At 35.3% G+C, this 15,396-nt stretch overlaps 1 protein-coding gene and 1 long non-coding RNA gene across 12 annotated transcripts in view; one reads left to right on the top strand and one right to left on the bottom strand.

Moving 5' to 3' along the window:
- LOC145737796 (limbic system-associated membrane protein-like) overlaps positions 1-15,396 on the bottom strand; it is an 87,676-nt gene that overhangs the window by 25,193 nt on the left and 47,087 nt on the right. The gene's annotated exons all lie outside the window — the stretch shown is intronic.
- LOC145737801 (uncharacterized) lies at positions 2,390-4,381 on the top strand. 5 transcript variants are annotated; one of them, XR_014180488.1, is made up of 6 exons: positions 2,405-3,171; positions 3,226-3,403; positions 3,487-3,581; positions 3,633-3,728; positions 3,780-3,920; positions 3,974-4,381. It is a non-coding gene; the product is annotated as an uncharacterized LOC145737801 (long non-coding RNA). The 5 variants fall into 5 exon arrangements; XR_014180485.1 differs by lacking the exon at positions 3,487-3,581 and having other exon boundaries at positions 2,390-3,171; XR_014180489.1 differs by lacking the exon at positions 3,487-3,581 and having other exon boundaries at positions 2,402-3,171; positions 3,843-3,920.

The following is a 15,396-nucleotide window of genomic DNA, read 5'->3' as shown; positions in this document are numbered from 1 at the left end:
AATTTAAATGGGACACCTTGTATATTATTGCATTTTTCGATTCTACGTCAAATTCTAGACATATTTCGTGTATAAATGTCATACACTTTTCTCTATCCGTTTCTGAGATATTTACCGTTTTATGTGAAATTTAATATTTTTAGTCTTAAAAACAATAATTTTAATTTATGCGTATCAGAAAACTTTTTTTTCATAGTTTTCGTGTTTTGTCGTTTTATACAAAGTTTTTTTCTAATAGTGGGCGAAGAAAAACGATAAAATATATTATACAGGATGGTCAAAAAAAGAGCTCAAGACATCAGTTCGAAAAAAGGCCCTTTTTTGAAATTAAACACTCCATTCTCTGTTCAAAATTAAAGTAGATTGGTATTAGGTCACTTATTTGAAAAATTTATTCTTTAAATTGATACATTGAACCACCCTGTAACTGTCAAACTAATCGAGTTATTGAAGGTTAAAGTAGTAGCTGTCAAATTCAGTCAAAACTGTCAATTTATTGTCAAACAACTCGTTTGTTTGCAACTCTTTGATATTTAGCACAAACAGTGAGTGTCAATTTTAGAGCCTGTAGAAATAAAATCATTAAAGTCGATTTTCGCTTGCACTAAGTGGCCCATAAAACGCAAAATCCATTAGAATAGTGGTGGCTTTTCAGACAAATATGACCCTTACGAAAATTGTCACTTGTAAAATCTGGTTTTCTAGGAATTTCTATGCATTGCATCGTAGTAGACCTAGTAGATCATGTAACCGTGATTTCTTAATTTTCCACGGTCAAATTAACCCTAAACAGTCAAAAAGTGTTCCTGGGGCACCCTGTCTGTAAACCGTAAATAACACGCGTATTTCTAACACTTTGTATATACTTTTATATGTCGATGGACAGCCAATGAAATGAGCTTTCCATTGACGTAGAAAAGTCGGTTGGTTAGTGCTACCGTTTGGCCGCTAGATAGCGTCAAAGTTGACTATTTTTGTATGACATTTTTCGTGCATCCTTTTGTTTAATTTTCAATAACTCGTTTATTTGCACTATTTTTAGTAGTGTTTTATACGTCAATGGATAGTCAATGCAATGAGCTTTCTATTGACGTATAAAAGTTGATGGGTTAGTGGTACGGTTTTGTCGCTAGAGAAAAATTACAAAATTCATTCAACTCGGTTATTTGAAAAAATAGCACAAAAATGTAGAAGGGAAAAGTTGTAGGGAATTTCCCTGTCGGCAAGATTGCATTTGCCCTAAAAGGCCTTCTCCAGCTCACTAATTGAGGTTTTATGTTATTTTCTCAAACTAATTCAACATTGAGTTGTTTTGAGGGGCCCTGGAGGCAAATAGAAGGTGATAACTGAAAATTGTCAATTTTCCCGCTGGCGGCGACAAACGCGGACAACAATTCCAAGTAAGTTTATATAAATCTATATGATTTATGATCTGGTGGAGATGGGGGAGTAATAACAACGGAGATTTATGGTTAAAGTGTATCAGACGTTTGTTTGAAATTTTTTTTTTCACGCTGTTAAATAAAGCGCTTTTTCCTAGCGTAATAGAACGTAAATATTTGTCCGTTTTATTTCACGGTATAATAACAAAACATGTTTCAGTTTTGCGCTCCATTAGCTTCATTAACGCAGCCCTAACGATAAAACGAAATTGTGTGTTATTTTGACTAATGTACGCGTTTATACGCTTGTTTTGTATGTTTTCCGTTAATTCCCTTAATATTAGAGTAGAAATTTAACAAACGGATTTACGAAAAACCAAAAATCCAGATAATTATTGTTATAAATTATGACTGCTCCTAACCTAACCTAGTTTTTGGTTACTATCAATTTTGAATGTTGCTGCTAGCCGGGTAATTAATAAATACCGAGGGTACCTCTGGACGAAGAAAATTTTAATAAAACCCAGCATTATTGAACGTATAATATTCACAAAGTTGACCGGAGCCGGGAAATTTTTATATTCTACTAATGAAACGCAATAAATTACGCTTGGCCAAGTTATTATAAATTCCCGAGTAAATTCCAAAACACAGTGGGCCTCCCCTATCTTTGGCTTTTTCCTTTCTCCATTTCTAAACTAGATGATGTATTGCGTCTACGTGTAGAGTAATATATCCTCGGCCGAATGCGCGGCTAGGAAAGCCCCATTTCTCTTTCTATGCTTATTGCGTGTTTTATTGTAAATTTCGTAACGACGCCAACAATTTCCTAAATGGAGCCCGAGGTCCAGATAAATCGTCCGGTTATTTCTCACAAAAACCTTTTCCCGGCTAACCTAAACCAGTAGTATGGTTTAAAGACTGTTCAATGTAAGAAAATTTGTAAATCCTCGAAACTAGGTAAGCAAAACTGCTAAATGGTTCTTATGTTATTACCAAGAACATTAGAAAGCACTGGTACTTACCATTGAGTATAGTGTTGGAGTAAAATCATCCCACTTCAAAGTGTTCAACCACTGTTGAGTTAGATTTTTGTAAAGTAAAAAAGGCTTTTTCCTGAATTGCTGTTACAATGTGGCTTGAAAAACTTATGAACGGCAGCAAACAAAAATAATTCACGCAAATAACCTCAAGTCTTGATTTTAAACCGTAAAAATTCATCTAATCCTCAAAAAAACTCAATTTCCACAATACAAACAAACGCAAACTGTCATCACTATTTCCGCCATATTGGAATTTTTGAGTATAGTAGGCGGTGGAGCAATGCACGTCATCAGTGACTTTGACGTTTTGAAAATGCATTCGTATTGCTTAGCGATTAGTTGCGCTCTCTTTCTCACACGCGCTGATTAAATGAACGCAATTCTGATACAAACCTGACCTTCTGGATCTCGGCGTTTAAACGAGTTGTGTGCGTCGTTGCCAGATTGCTTGACCGTTTGCTGTTTTTGTTTTCGTTGTTGATGACTTGCACAAATGATTTGACTAAAAACTGCTTACTTTGTGTTTTTACGGTTAATTGGCATTATTTATTGCAGTAGTTAATAGTTATTTAGTTCGTTGGTGTGTGTCTGTGTACATATTACTTATTATTTTGGTGTTTAAGAGTGAGTGTTGTGAGTATGTTAATAAACATGGCTTTAAATAAACAAAGCCAGCAGCTTGTCGCTGCTTTAATATCATTTTTTGAACCTGAGGTCCTTTTATCCCTTTGGCTGCAGTGAGAGAAGTAAAACTAAAATTATTGCTTTAGAGTATTTTTGTTTACCAACAGTATTTTTAGTGTGTAGCTGAAGCACTTGGGCTTGGTGTTTCTACAGTGCTATAACACAGAAAGTCAAGCAAGGCATTCCGTTAAGTTCACCAAAGAAAAGTCCAGGTAGGCCAAAGGTTATTAAGGACATTGCCAATATTGATGTTGCAGCTATTCACAAATTCCATATATGAGATGTATGAACAAAGTAAGTTGTTTTGTTTATTTTATGTCCTGTTCATTAATGTTTTGGTAACACTTTTCAACCTAACCTAACATAACCATGGAAAGTATTTATGAAAAAAGTCTTAAGTGGTTAAGAGATTGCCCCCGAAGAGGATTAATGGAACTTCCTGATATAGCTTTTAAAAGAATTCAATTCTTAGGCAGGTATGTAGAAATAAAGCAACAAAATCTCTAACAATTTGTTTTTACAGATGAGACATGGATATTCCAAAATGGGACCCCAGGCCATTCCTGGCAGGATGAAAGCAAACATGCAGTGTGAAGAGCACCAGGGTAGATGGCAAAAGGTTAGCTACAAGCAAAACTCTTTTAGTCAAAATTTAACTATATTTTTTTAGAAAATGCTTATCTTTTTGTTTTTCATTTTGCATGATGATACTAATCTTGACGCTTTTTGTCAGAATCCCATTTGGAAATTATGAACTGATATGGGGAAAAACAACTGTGTCCAAAAACTACTATAATATGCACATTGGCAGGTAAAATTTGTCTAAAATCTCTATGACTAGTTTTACCAGCTATGATATTTCAGATGCCGTATGGAAAAATAGTATTCGTTATACCAGAGGAAGAAATTATGAAATGGGACAATAGAGAGCAGGTTATGGACGGAGAAGAAATACAACCACTGATTATATGTGTAGACCAACAGGATGATTCAAGCAGTGAGGATAATTTTTCAGAATAATGTCACATTTGTGTTTTTTTAGGTTATTAAGTAAATTGCACATGTATTTTAAAAATGTAAGAATTAAAAAAGAACAGATTTTTTTGTTACTTAAGAATCACTCAAAACTATAAGAGAAATCAAATAACTGATCTGAAGTGACGTCAACCTACATTAGTTTGATTCTTTTTGTATTTCACATCAGCAACCAAACTTAAAGTGGTTAAAAGTGTCGTTTTCGCTTAAACTTAAATATAATTAAGTAAAAGACTGTCTCCGACATTTCAGCACCTTCCCAAGCTAATAATTTATTCAAAGGAGCGACCTAGAAAAGTTTTCTCTGTTATATGCCATAAAAGGAGGCAGAGTTACCAAATTAACATAATTCTGTTACCACCAGGTTGTGGTGGGTGCATCATTTTTCAAATCCGGCTTTGTAAATCACTTTAGCTAAATAATTAATATGGAAAGTGCAATTTTACAAATCGAATTGACGATTCCTTTCTGCGTCGGTTTTACTGCAAATTGCTGTTGAAACCAAAAACTAAACGGTCTTTAAAATAAATTGTCGCCATTACGATGCGGCAAATCGAAATTTCAATCAACGGAGCCCTGTTTCCCGTTCCCAAGAATCTTTTTCACCCCCGATACACGTTTGAAAATAAGAGGAAAAACGACGAAGTTTACGATCTTCAAACAGCCAGAGAAAGCAACAAAAATATGTATGTTTTTGTTTTATACAGTACCCTATTGTTGTTGTTTAAGTGATTTGACAACAACGTAAACTATAATATTGTAGATTCACAACTGCGAATGTTTTGACAACGTTGCACTTTGCAAAAAGCCATGGAAACTTTCCGAAATTTGACAGAGACCAAAAGTATCCTTATTTGGGAAGTGTCCTAGAATTTGCTAAAGGTTTCACCGGAGCTCGAAAATCATTTTGAAAGTGCTAAAAAGTTTTATTGAAACCATTAAAACCAACATAAAAATTACAGAAGCAAGCCTCTGAAATCTTACTATAATTTTCCAAAATTGCCAGAAACCTCTAAATACCACTAAAAACCTCCTACAAAATGTCAGAAGCATTTTTCAGCGACTGAAACTTTCCAAGAATTTTCTAAAATTGCCAGAAACCTCTAGAATCACTAAGAAAATGTCAGAAGCCTTTAAATACCAGTAATGACCTCTTAGAAAATGTCAGAAGTCGCTATTACTGTCCGAAACCTTCTTAGAATTTTCTAAAATTGCTGGAAGCCTCTAGAATCATTTTGAAAGTGCCAGAAGCCTCTACATATCACTGAAAATCTCCTACAAAATGTCAGAAGCCTTTTTCAGCGACTGAAACCTTCCAAGAATTTTCTAAAATTGGCAGAAACTTCTAGAATCATTAAGAAAATGCCAGAAGCCTATAAATATGACTGAGAACTTCCTAAAAAAATGTTAAAAGGCTCTGTACGTATCTGAAACCTTTCTAGAATTTTCTAAAATTGCCAGAAGCCTCTAGAATCGTTTTGAAAGTGCCAGAAGCTTCTAAATACCACTGAAAACCTCCTACAAAATGTCAGAAGCCTCTTTTAGTATCCGAAACTTTCCTAAAATTGCCAGAAGCCTCTAAAATCATTTAGAAAGTGCCAGAAGCCTCTAAATATCACTGAAAGCGTCCTACAAAATGTCAGAAGCCCCTTTTAGTGTCTGAAACCTTCCTAGAATTTTCTAAAATTTCCAGAGGCTTCTAGAATCATTTAGAAAGTGCCAGAAGCCTCTAAATATCACTGAAAACCTCCTACAAAGTGTCAGAAGCCTCTTTTACCGTCCGAAACCTTCTTAGAATTTTCTAAAATTGCTACAAGCCTCTAAAATCATTTAGAAAGTGCCAGAAGCCTCTAAATATCACTGAAAACCTCTTACAAAATGTCAGAGTTCTTTTTTAGTGTCTGAAACCTTCCTAGAATTTTCTAAAATTGCCAGAGGCTTCTAGAATCACTAAGAAAATGCCAAAAGCCTCGAAATACGACTGAGAACTTCCTAAAAAATGTTGAAAGACTTTCCAACATTGCCAGAAGCCTCTAAAATCATTTAGAAAGTGCCAGAAGCCTCTAAATATCACTGAAAGCGTCCTACAAAATGTCAGAAGCCCCTTTTAGTGTCTGAAACCTTCCTAGAATTTTCTAAAATTTCCAGAGGCTTCTAAAATCATTTAGAAAGTGCCAGAAGCCTCTAAATATCACTGAAAACCTCCTACAAAGTGTCAGAAGCCTCTTTTACCGTCCGAAACCTTCTTAGAATTTTCTAAAATTGCTACAAGCCTCTAAAATCATTTAGAAAGTGCCAGAAACCTCTAAATACCACTGAAACCCTCCTACAAAATGTCAGAGTGCTTTTTTAGTGCCTGAAACCTTCCTAGAATTTTCTAAAATTGCCATAGGCTTCTAGAATCATTAAGAAAGTGCCAGTAGCCTTGAAATACTACTAAAAACTCCTTAAGCATTGCCAGAAGACTTTACAGCCTTTCTAGTGTCTATGTCCAGTATATTGAGATTTGTGACGTCATATCAATTCCGTTTGAATTTCTCTATAGATATGAACAGGCTTCCAGGTCATTCTTCAGGACTCTCAACGATTTTCATTCTCATTTCACAAATGACACAAAACAAATTTGCGCTTTTAAACCGTCGTAGGCAAATGAATTCTGTTTTCCGTCCAATTTGCCCCACAAACTGTGTTTTATTTACCTGGAGGATAAACCAACAACATTTTTGCATTAGTCAATGAAAAGTGATAATCCTCTGTCTCTGAATTTAATTTTCCACCGGACCGATCATTATTTTCGGTAGAAACACAAAATAATATTGTCGAATTTGAAAAAGAAATGCGTGAACATAAAAGGGGGTAATTAAAAGTTTCGGTGTAAAAACAAAAGTTTGGGAAATGTTTCCCCCTGACAAAATGTGCCGCATGCTGCAGACAGTGATGGATTTATGGACTAAGCCAAAGTGCATTGTACAACACATTCATTAGCGCACTTGCAACACTGTCACGCGTTTAATGTTCTGAGACCTTAAAATGTAAAAGGTATTTTTTTGGATTAAGTCATGGAAATACATTTGGCTGTAAATGTGTGTTTGTCTCCGAAAAAGACCGCCTCTAGTTTGATTCCTATTTAATAAAATGGCTGGAAATAAATCACGACTGTATTTCTGATAACACACACACACAGGCAGACAATCGGGCTTGAATACTGAACTGTTCCATCGATCCGTTTTGATATGGCCGCCATCCAACTCTCCCCTGACAATAAAAGGAATTTGACTTTTAAGGGATTTATTGTTGATTAGCCATTAAAGGGCGAAACTAATCCCTTAAAACCCGCCTTAAAGGAAGGCTACAAAGATAATTCGTTTGCTAACTAATTTTTGATCCTGCTACGCCTGACTTAAACTTATTGAAAGTTAAAAACGACTAATTAGCTCATTTTACTCACTAATCCGGTCCGGGTATTAAAAATTGGCCCGATCCAGGTTGTTGATGTTGCCGAAAGTCGCTTTTACCTCCCTCGAGACGTAAATAACTTTGTTAACTGGTAGGGGAGGGCAGGAGTTTAATGGCAACTTCTTTGTAGCCCACAGGTATAGTTAAACTTGCTCTCGCTTACTAAACTTTGCCCGGTTATTAGATATAAGTGGACAAGATTGGGGTAATGTTCGAGAAATTGCCAATACGATCTCAAGCAGAGCTTTAGCAAGCATAACTCAACTATGTAATCAAAAATTTTGATTGGTCAAAAAATGCAGCAAGTCGAAAGCCAGTCACTTTCAAAACGATTCTAGAGGCTTCTGACATTTTTTAGAAACTTCTCAATGGCATTTAAAGACTTCTGACAGTTTCAAAATGATTCCAGAGGTTTCTGGCAATTTTAAGAAGGTTTCAGACTCTAAAGAGACAGTATAAAGGCACTACAAAAACCAGAAATGAACAACCCTGTCAGTGCACGAACTTACTAAGGCATCCACTGTGACGTCACAATGGAGGACCTGTGCACGATGTCAAACTTATTTTTGCAAAGCTTTGCGTGACGTCACAGTAGGTGCCTTGTAAGTTTATGCAGTGACAGATTTATTCTACTTCTTGATATAATTTCAGTTTCAGAGGCTTCTGGTAACATTAAATAGTCCTCAGAGTCTTCTGGCAAAGCCAAAATGTCTCCTAGAGGCCTCTGGCAACTCTAAATGAGTAAAAAAGGCTTCAGAGTCTTCTGGAAAAACCAAAATGTCTCCTAGAGGCTTCTGGCAACTCTAAATGAGTAAAAAAGGCTTCAGAGTCTTCTGGAAAAGCCAAAATGTCTCCTAGAGGCCTCTGGCAACTCTAAATGAGTAATTAAAGTTTCAGATAATAGAATAATTTCCTTAAAAATCTAAATTTCAATTTAAGGACGGTCACGTGACTGAAAATATCACGTAACTTGGCGAAATTAAGGCTAAATTTGAATTGATGATCCATAAGAACCAATCGATAATCGCAAAACGACCTTTTTCGATCAATAATCGAATTATTTCAGTGCATTCAGAAAAAAATTGTCCATCGGTTGCTAATCGATAGTTTCTTACGAATGCGGCCATTATGATTTTGAAAAACTACTTTTCTGTTTAAATATGGTCATGTGACTGAAGTTGTAGTTTAAATTTTAAAACTGTCACGTGACGAGAAGAAAGTCTCTGAAATTAATCATAGTTGTGTTCCTTCCTAGACCAAGCAGACCTAAATTTGACTATTGTCACGTGACACTACATTGTGTACGATTAGCGCAGTCACATGTTAACTGCCAGATTATTATTTGATTGATGAAAAGAGGAATAACAGAGTGCATGTAATTCTAAAAATCTAAATTTCAATTTAATCACAACAGATTAGAAACAGTCACGTGAATTCAAAAAATTCAGAGTAAGTTTGAAAGTGATCACGTGATGCAAAGAATCTAAATTTTAACTTAGCAACGGTCACGTGACTGAAAATGTTTAGTTTAAATTTAAAAACCGTCCCATGACAAAAAAAACACACACAAAATCTAGGAAAAACTTGAAAGTGATTATGTGACTCTCAAAATTTAAGTTTCAATTTAAGGACAGTCACCTGACCGAAAATGTGTAGTTTAAATTGCAAACACGTGACCAGAAAGAAGCCCATTTTGAAAATGATCATAGAAATCTAAAAATTTTAATTTCAATTTAAAGACGGTCACGTGACTGAAAATTTATAAATTTGAACAATCATGTGACCACAAAAACACGTAAATACGAAAATTCATGGATAAGTCTGAAAGATTTGTAATTTTTATTTGAAATCACAGTTCACAAATGTGAATGTGTTGAATGTGTGTGACTCTAGAAATTTAAATGTCAATTTAGAAACGGTCACGTGACCTGAAAAACTAGAACCAGCACTAGATGGCGTTGCTGTGTCTTTTCGACAGCCGTTGGTCACTTTTTTTTACTGCGCATCTTTGGTTTCTGCATATATCTCAGAATGACGATAACTGATTCAAAATGAAGAAAAACTATTTTTGAGGCTAACAGAAAAGTTTCTTTGCTTGAAAAGTTGCAACAACTCGTTACAGCAAAACTGGTTATCTCGTATCTACACATCCAGTTTCGGTAGTGGATTTTCAAGTGGTTTTATTTAGTTGGCCAGAGAAGCTGCGCTCTATTAGACCAACTTAACCTAGTTTTTGCGGTTTGGAGGAAGTCCCATTCCGAACCGGATTATATTCCAAGCCTTCCCCGCTTTATACGCTATAGAAATTAATGGAAAAATGTGACAGACCGAATCTCGAAACGCCTGGTGCTAAATCATTATTAATCCAAAATTCGGGGACGTTATCTCTTTTTAAAGTCCGGCGAGTTTTACAAATTACCGTCCAACCTTAGGTGAAGAGGGTTAAACGCTAAATTAATATTTTGTTTGACTAAGATTTCCGCGTGTAACAAACTTTCGACGTTGATTAATGGAACCTTGGATGATCCCAGATGTGGGTTTCATTGTCTTTGGGATCTTCCCAGATTCTCTTGGATATTCCATTATTTAGTAGAACGGATGTTTTATCACAGAATTTTAGAGAAATCAAAGCACTCACTGTTTGTAGTTAAGAAAAAGCAGCAAGCTGAAAGCTGTTCCTCATTTTCTCAGTCAGTTAAGCTGAATCGACACAACACAAGCAAAAAGTCAATTTATAGATGAACAAGTACAGCACAAAGACTATTTACAGTGATTCTCTTTAAATTTCTTAAATTATCTTTCCTCAAAAAAAAATTTCTGACAATTTTTCATCTTTAACAGTTAATAATAAAAAATTTTAAATAATCTTACAGAAGATTATAAGCATAATTAAGTCCAGTATAAACCATAATCAATTATGAATCAAAGTTAAAATTCAAAAGGCAAACAGTTTGGGCCCTTTCAATTAGAATCCCTCGCCCATAAATATCGTTGGTCCTTTTCAAAGTCTTTCCGCTCTAATGAACTGATTACCAAACCAAATTCCCGGGCAATGGGTTAAAGTTAAACTCGAGATTAATAAGGATTGCTAATTGCGGGTCTACATCGAAATTTGTGGTAATTATATGCAGTTGCTCCGCAGTATTTACATTGGCAATGTGCCTTTCCCATTACAGAAGTTCGCGTCGTTGTAATCCTAAGATGCCTTAACAAGGGTATTGTGTAACCGACAATGGTTAAGTGGTTGCCGCACTATTTAAGCCACTTTTTGCCTCTACCATTTACTCCTTTATAGGGAAATCAAACTTAATTCATCGCGTGCAAAGCTTTCCCTCAATTTTCATTAAATTGCCAACCGTGTAAAGCTCACAATTTAATATCCAAAAGGAAAACACACCAGGACGGCATATGTGGATTTCATTATACTTTGCCTGGTTTCACTGTCTGACGAAACTTTTATTCCAGAAAAGTTTTAGGTCCGACGAGTTTCCTGTTTGTATTTTATTAAACTTTCAATATTGGGGAGTTTCACTTAGTTTTTTCAGTTTTGCTATGAATTTTCCCGGCTAAGTTTTATTCCATTTAAACTGAAAACTTAGTTGCTAACAATCTGGTGTGAACGTTTCAAATTTGACTGGTCCAGAAGGCAAGTCAATTTGACAGTTACAGGGTGGTTCAGTTTACTAATTTGTAGCCCGTGAAATCATCTTTTGACCACCCTGTATAGTTATATAAGTTGACTGATCAAACGGTTCCTTCACCATAAAATCACAAATATATTTTGACACGCGTTGCTTTGACTCTAAATTACTCTCTTATTTGACAAGTTACGTCAAAATGTCATAGAAAACAAAAGATAGAGCAGATTTTAAGCTTTCCAAAAATATTCCCACATGAGTTGATTAATCATACCGTTTGGCTGCTAGAGGGTGTCAAAGTTCCTTCGCCATACAATCACATATTTTTTGACACTCGTTGCTTTGACTCTAAATTACTCTCTTATTTGACAAGTTACGTTGAAATGTCATAGAAAACAAAAGGTAGGGCAGATTTCAAGCTTTCCAAAAGTATCCCCACATGAGTTGATTAATTATACCGTTTGGCTGCTAGAGGGTGTCAAAGTTCCTTCACCATAAAATCACATATTTTTTGACACGTGTTGCTTTGACTTTAAATTACTCTCTTATTTGACAAGTTACGTTGAAATGTCATAGAAAACAAAAGATAAAGCAGATTTCAAGCTTTCCAAAAATATTCCCACATGAGTTGATTAATCATACCGTTTGGCTGCTAGAGGGTGTCAAAGTTCCTTCACCATAAAATCACATATTTTTTGACACGCGTTGCTTTGACTCTAAATTACTCTCTTATTTGACAAGTTACGTTGAAATGTCATAGAAAACAAAAGATAGAGCAGATTTTAAGCTTTCCAAAAGTATTCCCACTTGAGTTGATTAATCATACCGTTTGGCTGCTAGAGAGTGTCAAATTTCCTTCACCATAAAATCACATATTTTTTGACACGCGTTGCTTTGACTCTAAATTACTCTCTTATTTGACAAGTTACGTTGAAATGTCATAGAAAACAAAAGATAGGGCAGATTTCAAGCTTTCCAAAAGTATCCCCACATGAGTTGATTAATTATACCGTTTGGCTGCTAGAGGGTGTCAAAGTTCCTTCACCATAAAATCACATATATTTTGACACGCGTTGCTTTGACTCTAAATTACTCTCTTATTTGACAAGTTACGTCAAAATGTCATAGAAAACAAAAGATAGAGCAGATTTCAAGCTTTCCAAAAGTATTCCCACATGAGTTGATTAATCATACCGTTTGGTCGTTAGAGGACGTCAAAGTTCCTTCACCATAAAATCACATATATTTTGACACGCGTTGCTTTGACTCTAAATTACTCTCTTATTTGACAAGTTACGTCAAAATGTCATAGAAAACAAAAGATAGAGCAGATTTTAAGCTTTCCAAAAGTATTCCCACTTGAGTTGATTAATCATACCGTTTGGCTGCTAGAGAGTGTCAAATTTCCTTCACCATAAAATCACATATTTTTTGACACGCGTTGCTTTGACTCTAAATTACTCTCTTATTTGACAAGTTACGTTGAAATGTCATAGAAAACAAAAGATAGGGCAGATTTCAAGCTTTCCAAAAGTATTCCCACATGAGTTGATTAATCATACCGTTTGGTCGTTAGAGGACGTCAAAGTTCCTTCACCATAAAATCACATATATTTTGACACGCGTTGCTTTGACTCTAAATTACTCTCTTATTTGACAAGTTACGTCAAAATGTCATAGAAAACAAAAGATAGAGCAGATTTTAAGCTTTCCAAAAGTATTCCCACTTGAGTTGATTAATCATACCGTTTGGCTGCTAGAGAGTGTCAAATTTCCTTCACCATACAATCACATATTTTTTGACACTCGTTGCTTTGACTCTAAATTACTCTCTTATTTGACAAGTTACGTTGAAATGTCATAGAAAACAAAAGATAGGGCAGATTTCAAGCTTTCCAAAAGTATCCTCACATGAGTTGATTAATCATACCGTTTGGCTGCTAGAGGGTGTCAAAGTTCCTTCACCATAAAATAACATATATTTTGACACGCGTTGCTTTGACTCTAAATAACTCTCTTATTTGACAAGTTACGTTGAAATGTCATAGAAAACAAAAGATAGAGCAGATTTCAAGCTTTCCAATCATATCCCCATACGAGTTGATTGGTCACACCGTCTGGACAATAGAGGGCGTCAAAGTTCCTTCACCATAAAATCACATATATTTTGACACGCGTTGCTTTGACTCTAAATTACTCTCTTATTTGACAAGTTACGTCGAAATGTCATAGAAAACAAAAGATAGAGCAGATTTCAAGCTTTCCAATCATATCCCCATACGAGTTGATTGGTCACACCGTCTGGACAATAGAGGGCGTCAAAGTTCCTTCACCATAAAATCACATATATTTTGACACGCGTTGCTTTGACTCTAAATTACTCTCTTATTTGACAAGTTACGTCAAAATGTCATGAAAACAAAAGATAGAGCAGATTTCAAGCTTTCCAAAAGTATTCCCACATGAGTTGATTAATCATACCGTTTGGCTGCTAGAGAGTGTCAAATTTCCTTCACCATAAAATCATATATTTTTTGACACGCATTGCTTTGACTCTAAATAACTCTCTTATTTGACAAGTTACGTTGAAATGTCATAGAAAACAAAAGATAGGGCAGATTTCAAGCTTTCCAATCATATCCCCATACGAGTTGATTGGTCACACCGTCTGGACAATAGAGGGCGTCAAAGTTCCTTCACCATAAAATCACATATATTTTGACACGCGTTGCTTTGACTCTAAATTACTCTCTTATTTGACAAGTTACGTCGAAATGTCATAGAAAACAAAAGATAGAGCAGATTTCAAGCTTTCCAAAAGTATCCCCAAATGAAACTTTGACACCCTGTATCTCCAAAAGAATAATATTTTTGATTTTCCAAAATTAAATTCACCAACATTTGTCTAATTTAAGCATCAACCTTGTAACACTTAGAGTTCAAATGATCTATCATTTATTGGACTATACTGTACATGTTCTATTAAAATTACAGGGTGTCCCAAAATCGACTGGTTAAATCCACGTTACATGCACAGAGAATTGCATGAAGAGCTTAATTACGAGAGAATTGTGGACAAGACAGGTTTGATACGTTTCTGTAACATTTCAGGTTAAAATTTAATATTACGTATGTATCTACGTGATAGATGTGTAATTTCAACGTGACGCAGCCGTCTGTAATTTCCACCGTACTAGATATGTGACTAATTACAATACCACAATTCAAGTTCTCATGACGTCCACGTTTGATGGAACATTGTTTACCGTTATTAACTAAAACTGCTATAATTGGAGGGTAAGTTCATGACCTAACGATTTTTCTCATTCTCCATTGTAACCGAGTCAACAATTCTCCACTAAATATACATCGAACGAACTCCGCAGGTCGTTACAAGGGGCAATATCAGCCCTATAAATTTCGCCCCAAAAACGGAATTTTGTACGGAAAAGTGTTGAAAATGTACGAGTAAAAATTGAAAGAAACTGCACACTGGTCCTAATTTAAATATATTTTCTAAACAAGGCAGTAAAAGCTTCCTGGGATTGTTCCACCCAGTTTATAAGGGCTCATTTGCATTCCAATTTCGGCTAGAACGGCGCGTTTCCGAAAATGAATTTAAGGGTCGCGTATATAACAAGTAAAATAGCGACAATGTGGATAAAACAGAATTATTAACCCTTCAACCGGTTAATCTCTACGCTTATGGATTCCGGAAGACTCGCTTCTTACCGTTTCGTTCCCGCGGGAACGGCTTCCACATAGCAGAAACCCGATCCCCGGAGTGTTGTTCTTAATAAATTGTTCCACTCTATGACTGCTATAAAGTCTAAGACTATTTTTCATACTGACTGTACTTAAAGCTGGATTTTTATACATTGACAGAGAGAACAAAAAAAGATAAAAAAAGAGGAAAGGAGATTAAGATTAAATTAGAAGGTTATCGCAAAAAGAAACATCACAATTCAACAAAAGGGTCTGTGAAGTAAATTAATCAATTTTTCATTTGAATGACATTTGAATACTGTCAACAAAAAAGGATGTTATGCACTTTTACAGCGATAAATTTGACAGTTCTGACATTAAGGAACACTTTTATACATTTCTCAAGTCACGTAATTGCTGTCATAACCGTCAAAATTCACTCACCAGTAATCT

This window comes from Ips typographus, linkage group LG14 (genome assembly GCF_016097725.1).
Source record: "Ips typographus isolate SLU linkage group LG14, UJ_Ityp_2.0, whole genome shotgun sequence".
Lineage (NCBI taxonomy): Eukaryota > Metazoa > Arthropoda > Insecta > Coleoptera > Curculionidae > Ips > Ips typographus.
The sequence above is the reverse complement of the archived record's forward strand: the minus strand, read 5'-3'. Positions and strand labels throughout refer to the sequence as shown.